Source organism: Triticum dicoccoides, chromosome 5A (assembly GCF_002162155.2).
Source record: "Triticum dicoccoides isolate Atlit2015 ecotype Zavitan chromosome 5A, WEW_v2.0, whole genome shotgun sequence".
Taxonomy (NCBI): domain Eukaryota; kingdom Viridiplantae; phylum Streptophyta; class Magnoliopsida; order Poales; family Poaceae; genus Triticum; species Triticum dicoccoides.
Genome location: NC_041388.1, coordinates 252,953,206 through 252,962,517, shown reverse-complemented (window position 1 = coordinate 252,962,517; position 9,312 = coordinate 252,953,206).

Genomic DNA, 9,312 nt, shown 5'->3' with positions numbered 1-9,312 from the left:
ATTGTTCATGCTATAATTGTGTTATCCAGAAATCGTAATACATGTGTGAACACATAGACCACAACACGTCACTAGTGAGCCTCTAGTTGACTAGCTTGTTGATCAAAAGATAGTCATGGTTTCCTGACTATGGACATTGGATGTCATTGATAACGGGATCACATCATTAGGAGAATGATGTGATGGACAAGACCCAATCCTAAGCCTAGCACAAGATCATGTAGTTCGTTTGTTGTAGCTTTTCTGAATGTCAAGTATCATTTCCTTAGACCATGAGATTGTGCAACTCCCGGATACCGTAGGAGTGCCTTGGGTGTGCCAAACGTCACAACGTAACTGGGTGACTATAAAGGTACATTACAGGTATCTCCGAAAGTGTCTGTTGGGTTGGCACGAATCGAGACTGGGATTTGTCACTCCGTATGACGGAGAGGTATCTCTGGGCCCACTCGGTAATGCATCATCATAATGAGCTCAAAGTGATCAAGTGATTGATCACGGGATCATGCATTACCGTATGAGTAAAGTGACTTGCCGATAACGAGATTGAACAAGGTATTGGGATACCGACGATCGAGTCTCGGGCAAGTAACATACCGATTGACAAAGAGAATTGAATGCGGGATTGATTGAGTCCTCGACATCGCGGTTCATCCGATGAGATCATCGAGGAGCATGTGGGAGCCAACATGGGTATCTAGATCCCGCTGTTGGTTATTGACCGGAGAGGCATCTCGGTCATGTCTGCGTGTCTTCCGAACCCGTAGGGTCTACACACTTAAGGTTCGGTGACGCTAGGGTTGTAGAGATATTAGTATGCAGTAACCCGAAAGTTGTTCGAAGTCCCGGATGAGATCCCGGACGTCACGAGGAGTTCCAGAATGGTCCGGAGGTAAAGATTTATATATAGGAAGTCCAGTTTCGGCCAGCGGGAAGGTTTCGGGGGTTACCGATATTGTACAGGAACCACCGGAAGGGTCCCGGGGGTCCACCGGATGGGGCCACCTATCCCGGAGGGCCCCATGGGCTGAAGTGGCGTGGGAACCAGCCCCTGATGGGTGGTGCGCCCCACCCAAGGGCCCAAGGCGCCTAGGTTTGGAAACCCTAGGGGGCCGTTGCCCCCCTAGGGGGCATGCGCCCCCCTGGTTGGAAACCCTAAGGGGGCCGTTGCCCCCAGGGGCCGCCGCCCCCCCCCTTTTAGATGGGATCTCCAAGGGGGCATGCACCCCCCTAGCCCCTATATATAGTGGAAGGGAGGGAGGGCAGCCGCACCTTGCTCTTGGCGCCTCCCTCTCCCTCTGTAACACCTCTCCTCCCCGCTTGTGCTTGGCGAAGCCCTGCCGGGATCCTGCTGCATCCACCACCACGCCGTCATGCTGCTGGATCTTCATCTACCTCTCCTTCCCCCTTGCTGGATCAAGAAGGAGGAGACGTCTTCCCAACTGTACGTGTGTTGAACGCGGAGGTGCTGTCCGTTCGGCACTTGGTCATCGGTGATTTGGATCACCGCGAGTACGACTCCATCATCCCCGTTCACTTGAATGCTTCCGCTCGCAATCTACAAGGGTATGTAAATGCACTCCTATTCCCCTCGTTGCTAGAATACTCCATAGATTGATCTTGGTGATGCGTAGAAATTTTTTAATTTCTGCTACGATCCCCAACAGTGGTATCAGAGCTAGGTCTATGCATAGTTACTATGCACGAGTAGAACACAAAGTAGTTGTGGGCGTCGATATTGTTAATTTGCTTGCCGTTACTAGTCTTATCTTGATTCGGCGGCATCGTGGGATGAAGCGGCCCGGACCAACCTTACACGTACACTTACGTGAGACCGGTTCCACCGACTAACATGCACTAGTTGCATAAGGTGGTTGGCGGGTGTCTGTCTCTCCCACTTTAGTCGGATCGGATTTGATGAACAGGGTCCTTATGAAGGGTAAATAGAAATTGGCAATTCACGTTGTGGTTTTGGCATAGGTAAGAAACGTTCTTGCTAGAAACCTATAGCAGCCACGTAAAAACTTGCAACAACAATTAGAGGACGTCTAACTTGTTTTTGCAGCAAGTGTTTTGTGATGTGATATGGCCAAAGGTTGTGATGAATGATGAATGATATATGTGATGTATGAGATTGATCATGTTCTTGTAATAGGAATCACGACTTGCATGTCGATGAGTATGACAACCGGCAGGAGCCATAGGAGTTGTCTATATTTATTTATGACCTGCGTGTCAACATAAACGTCATGTAATTACTTTACTTTATTGCTAAAGCGTTAGCCATAGTAGTAGAAGTAATAGATGACGAGACAACTTCAAGAAGACACGATGATGGAGATCATGGTGTCATGCCGGTGATAACGATGATCATGGAGCCCCGAAGATGGAGATCAAAGGAGCAAATGATATTGGCCATATCATGTCACTATTTGATTGCATGTGATGTTTATCATGTTTTACATCTTATTTGCTTAGAACGACGGTAGCTTAAATAAGATGATCCCTCGTAATAATTTCAAGAAAGTGTTCCCCCTAACTGTGCACCGTTGCGAAGGTTCGTTGTTTCGAAGCACCACGTGATGATCGGGTGTGATAGATTCTAACGTTCGAATACAACGGGTGTAAGACAGATTTACACATGCAATACACTTAGGTTGACTTGACGAGCCTAGCATGTACAGACATGGCCTCGGAACACAGAAAACCGAAAGGTCGAGCATGAGTCGTATAGAAGATACGATCAACATGAAGATGTTCACCGATGTTGACTAGTCCGTCTCACGTGATGATCGGACACGGCCTAGTTAACTTCGATCATGTTATACTTAGATGACTGGAGGGATGTCTATCTGAGTGGGAGTTCATTTAATAATTTGATTAGATGAACTTAATTATCATGAACTTAGTCTAAAATCTTTACAATATGTCTTGCAGATCAAATGGCCCACCTTGTCCTCAACTTCAACGTGTTCCTAGAGAAAACCAAGCTGAAAGACGATGGCAGCAACTATACGGACTGGGTCCGGAACCTAAGGATCATCCTCATAGCTGCCAAGAAAGATTATGTCCTAGAAGCACCGCTAGGTGACGCACCCGTCCCACAGAACCAAGACGTTATGAACGCTTGGTAGACACATGCTGATGATTACTCCCTCGTTCAATGCGGCATGCTTTACAGCTTAGAACCGGGGCTCCAAAAGCGTTTTGAGAGACACGGAGCATATGAGATGTTCGAAGAGCTGAAAATGGTTTTTCAAGCTCATGACCGGGTCGAGAGATATGAAGTCTCCGACAAGTTCTTCAGCTGTAAGATGGAGGAAAATAGTTCTGTCAGTGAGCACATACTCAAAATGTCTGGGTTGCATAACCGCTTGACTCAGCTGGGAGTTAATCTCCCGGATGACGCGGTCATTGACAGAATCCTTCAGTCGCTTCCACCGAGCTACAAGAGCTTTGTGATGAACTTCAATATGCAGGGGATGGAAAAGACCATTCCTGAAGTATTTGCAATGCTGAAATCAGCAGAGGTAGAAGTCAACAAGGAACATCAAGTGTTGATGGTGAATAAAACCACTAAGTTCAAGAAAGGCAAGGGTAAGAAGAACTTCAAGAAGGACAGCAAGGGAGTTGCCGTGCCCGGTAAGCAAGCTATCGGGAAGAAGCCAAAGAATGGACCCAAGCCCGAGACTGAGTGTTTTTATTGCAAGGGAAGTGGTCACTGGAAGCGGAACTGCCCCAAATACTTAGCGGACAAGAAGGCCGGCATCACGAAAGGTATATGTGATATACATGTAATTGATGTGTACCTTACCAGTACTCATAGTAGCTCCTGGGTATTTGATACCGGTGCGGTTGCTCACATTTGTAACTCAAAGCAGGAGCTGCGTAATAAACGGAGACCGTCGAAGGACGAGGTGACGATGCGCGTCGGGAATGGTTCCAAGGTTGATGTGATCGCCGTCGGCACGCTACCTCTACATTTACCTACTGGATTAGTTTTAAACCTCAATAATTGTTATTTAGTACCAGCTTTGAGCATGAACATTGTATCAGGATCTCGTTTAATATGAGATGGATACTCATTTAAATCCGAGAATAATGGTTGTTCTATTTATATGAGAGATATGTTTTATGGTCATGCTCCGATGGTGAATGGTTTATTCTTAATGAATCTCGAGCGTAATGCTACACATATTCATAGTGTGAATACCAAAAGATGTAAGGTTGATAATGATAGTCCCACATACTTGTGGCACTGCCGCCTTGGTCACATAGGTGTCAAACGCATGAAGAAGCTCCATGCAGATGGACTTTTAGAGTCTCTTGATTACGAATCATTTGACACGTGCGAACCATGCCTCATGGGTAAGATGACCAAGACTCCGTTCTCAGGAACAATGGAGCGAGCAACCAACTTATTCGAAATCATACATACTGATGTGTGCGGTCCAATGAGTGTTGAGGCTCGCGGTGGCTATCATTATGTTCTCACTCTCACTGATGACTTGAGTAGATATGGGTATGTCTACTTAATGAAACACAAGTCTGAGACCTTCGAAAAGTTCAAGGAATTTCAGAGTGAGGTCGAGAATCAACATGACAGGAAAATCAAGTTCTTGCGATCAGATCGTGGGGGAGAATACTTGAGTCACGAATTTGGCACACACTTAAGAAAATGTGGAATAGTTTCACAACTCACGCTGCCTGGAACACCTCAGCGTAATGGTGTGTCCGAACGTCGTAATCGCACTCTATTAGATATGGTGCGATCTATGATGTCTCTTACCGATTTACCGCTATCATTTTGGGGCTATGCTTTAGAGACTGCCGCATTCACTTTAAATAGGGCTCCGTCGAAATCCGTTGAGACGATACCGTATGAATTATGGTTTGGGAATAAACCTAAGCTGTCGTTTCTAAAAGTTTGGGGATGCGATGCTTATGTCAAGAAACTTCAACCTGAAAAGCTCGAACCCAAGTCAGAAAAATGCGTCTTCATTGGATACCCTAAAGAAACTGTTGGGTATACCTTCTACCTCAGATCCGAAGGCAAGATCTTTGTTGCTAAGAATGGGTCCTTTCTAGAGAAAGAGTTTCTCTCGAAAGAAATAAGTGGGAGGAAGTTAGAACTTGATGAAGTATTACCTCTTGAACCGGTAAGTGGCGCAGCTCAAGAAAATGTTCCTGAGGTGCCTGCACCGACTAGATAGGAAGTTGATGATGATGATCATGAAACTGCACATCAAGTTGCTACTGAACTTCGTAGGTCCACAAGGACATGTTCCGCACCAGAGTGGTACGGCAACCCTGTCTTGGAAATCATGTTGTTAGACAATGGTGAACCTTCGAATTATGAAGAAGCGATGGCGGGCTCGGATTCTGACAAATGGCTGGAAGCCATGAAATCCGAGATAGGATCCATGTATGAAAACGAAGTATGGACTTTGACTGACTTGCCCGTTGATCGGCGAGCCATAGAAAATAAATGGATCTTTAAGAAGAAGACAGACGCGGATGGTAATGTGACCATCTATAAAGCTCGGCTTGTCTAAGGGTTATCGACAAGTTCAAGGGGTTGACTACGATGAGACTTTCTCACCCGTAGCGAAGCTGAAGTCCGTCCGAATCATGTTAGCAATTGCCGCATTCTATGATTATGAGATATGGCAAATGGACGTCAAAATGGCATTCCTTAATGGTTTCCTCAAGGAAGAATTGTATATGATGCAGCCGGAAGGTTTTGTCGATCCTAAGAATGCTGACAAGGTGTGCAAGCTCCAACGCTCGATTTATGGGCTGGTGCAAGCATCTCGGAGTTGGAACATTCGCTTTGATGAGATGATCAAAGCGTTTGGGTTTATGCAGACTTATGGAGAAGCCTGCATTTACAAGAAAGTGAGTGGGAGCTCTGTAGCATTTCTCATATTGTATGTGGATGACATACTGTTGATGGGAAATGATATAGAATTCTTGGAAAGCATAAAGGCCTACTTGAACAAGTGTTTTTCAATGAAGGACCTTGGAGAAGCTGCTTATATATTAGGCATCAAGATCTATAGAGATAGATCGAGACGCCTCATTGGTCTTTCACAGAGTACGTACCTTGAAAAGATATTGAAGAAGTTCAAAATGGATCAGTCAAAGAAGGGGTTCTTGCCTGTATTGCAAGGTACGAGATTGAGCACGGCTCAATGCCCGACCACGGCAGAAGATAGAGAAAAGATGAGTGTCGTCCCCTATGCCTCGGCCATAGGGTCTATCATGCTATGCTGTGTACGAGACCTGATGTAAACCTTGTCGTAAGTTTGGTAGGAAGGTACCAAAGTAATCCCGGCATGGAACACTAGACAACGGTCTAAGAATATCCTGAAGTACCTGAAAAGGACTAAGGAAATGTTTCTCGTTTATGGAGGTGACGAAGAGCTCGTCGTAAAGGGTTACGTCGATGCTAGCTTCGACACAGATCTGGACGACTCTAAGTCACAAACCGGATACGTGTATATTTTGAATGGTGGGGCAGTAAGCTGGTGCAGTTGCAAGCAAAGCGTTGTGGCGGGATCTACATGTGAAGCGGAGTACATGGCAGCCTCGGAGGCAGCACAAGAAGCAGTCTGGGTGAAGGAGTTCATTACCGACCTAGGAGTCATACCCAATGCGTCGGGCCCGATGACTCTCTTCTGTGACAACACTGGAGCTATTGCCCTTGCCAAGGAGCCCAGGTTTCACAGGCAGACCAGGCATATCAAGCGTCGCTTCAACTCCATTCGTGAAAGTGTTCAAAATGGAGACATAGAGATTTGTAAAGTACATACGGACCTGAATGTAGCAGATCCATTGACTAAACCTCTCCCTAGAGCAAAACATGATCAACACCAGAACTGCATGGGTGTTCGATTCATCACAATGTAACTAGAATATTGACTCTAGTGCAAGTGGGAGACTGTTAGAAATATGCCCTAGAGGCAATAATAAAATGGTTATTATTATATTTCTTTGTTCATGATAATTGTCTATTGTTCATGCTATAATTGTGTTATCCGGAAATCGTAATACATGTGTGAACACATAGACCACAACACGTCCCTAGTGAGCCTCTAGTTGACTAGCTCATTGATCAAAAGATAGTCATAGTTTCCTGACTATGGACATTGATGTCATTGATAACGGGATCACATCATTAGGAGAATGATGTGATGGACAAGACCCAATCCTAAGCTTAGCTCAAAGATCGTGTAGTTTGTTTGCTGTAGCTTTTCTGAATGTCAAGTATCATTTCCTTGGACCATGAGATTGTGCAACTCCCGGATACCGTAGGAGTGCCTTGGGTGTGCCAAACGTCACAACGTAACTGGGTGACTATACAGGTACATTACAGGTATCTCCGAAAGTGTCTGTTGGGTTGGCACGAATCGAGACTGGGATTTGTCACTCCGTATGACGGAGAGGTATCTCTGGGCCCACTCGGTAATGCATCATCATAATGAGCTCAAAGTGATCAAGTGATTGATCACGGGATCATGCATTACCGTATGAGTAAAGTGACTTGCCGATAACTAGATTGAACAAGGTATTGGGATACCGACGATCGAGTCTCGGGCAAGTAACATACCGATTGACAAAGGGAATTGAATGCGAGATTGATTGAGTCCTCGACATCGCGGTTCATCCGATGAGATCATCGAGGAGCATGTGGGAGCCAACATGGGTATCTAGATCCCGCTGTTGGTTATTGACCGGAGAGGCATCTCGGTCATGTCTGCGTGTCTTCCGAACCCGTAGGGTCTACACACTTAAGGTTCGGTGACGCTAGGGTTGTAGAGATATTAGTATGCAGTAACCCGAAAGTTGTTCGAAGTCCCGGATGAGATCCCGGACGTCACAAGGAGTTCCAGAATGGTCCAGAGGTAAAGATTTATATATAGGAAGTCCAGTTTCGGCCAGCGGGAAGGTTTCGGGGGTTACCGGTATTGTATTGGGACCACCGGAAGGGTCCCGGGGGTCCACCGGATGGGGCCACCTATCCCGGAGGGCCCCATGGGCTGAAGTGGCGTGGGAACCAGCCCCTGATGGGCTGGTGCGCCCCACCCAAGGGCCCAAGGCGCCTAGGGTTGGAAACCCTAGGGGGCCGTTGCCCCCCGAGGGGGCATGCGCCCCCCCTGGTTGGAAACCCTAAGGGGGCCATTGCCCCCAGGGGCTGCCGCCCCCCCTTTTAGATGGGATCTCCAAGGGGGCATGCCCCCCTAGCCCCTATATATAATGGAAGGGAGGGAGGGCAGCCGCACCTTGCTCTTGGCGCCTCCCTCTCCCTCTGTAACACCTCTCGTCCCCGCTTGTGCTTGGCGAAGCCCTGCCGGGATCCTGCTGCATCCACCACCACGCTGTCGTGCTGCTGGATCTTCATCAACCTCTCCTTCCCCCTTGCTGGATCAAGAAGGAGGAGACGTCTTCCCAACCGTACGTGTGTTGAATGCGGAGGTGTTGTCCGTTCGGCACTTGGTCATCGGTGATTTGGATCACGGCGAGTACGACTCCATCATCCTCGTTCACTTGAACGCTTCCGCTCGTGATCTACAAGGGTATGTAGATGCACTCCTATTCCCCTCGTTGCTAGAATACTCCATAGATTGATCTTGGTGATGCGTAGAATTTTTTAATTTCTGCTACGATCGCCAACAATGCACGCATCACCTCCATACATATGCATGTAATGGTTGCCTTCGAACGATGCACCCCCTCGCGTGGTTATCGGCGACAAGCCTATATATTCGTGGGCCCACGTGGACATCCATGATCACCTTGACCAACAACAAGATATGTTACCATGGCAGATTCTTCATTTGGTTCGTGTTATCATAGTATAGGTCATGGTGAGATTCAGACCTAATTAAGTTTGAGCGCATATACTATGCACACATGCATGCATGCATATATGTATGAATCCCCGTCGTTGGCTTGAAGTGTGGTGTAACATACATATGCATCGTCAAGCTAACTCTCACTCAGTGTGGGGATTTCTAGTTCGAAATCAAGGTGCCACATCAAAGTTGTTCCATTGTTACTCAAAAACACACCTCTCCATACATATGTTTGGGCCACACACATGCATTGGTTGTCTTTGGGGACTAGCTACTTGCGTGATTATTGGCGAGCTAGCCCATCTCCGTGGTCGCATGGACGGCCATCACTTTGACCAACAACAAGAGAGAGGTTGTAGAACCAAGGTGGGTTATTCTTGGTCCGTTTTATGGTCCATCTTGGTGAGATATATGCCTCTCTGGCCCGCCGACTAAAAGTGTGTGTGTGGGGGGG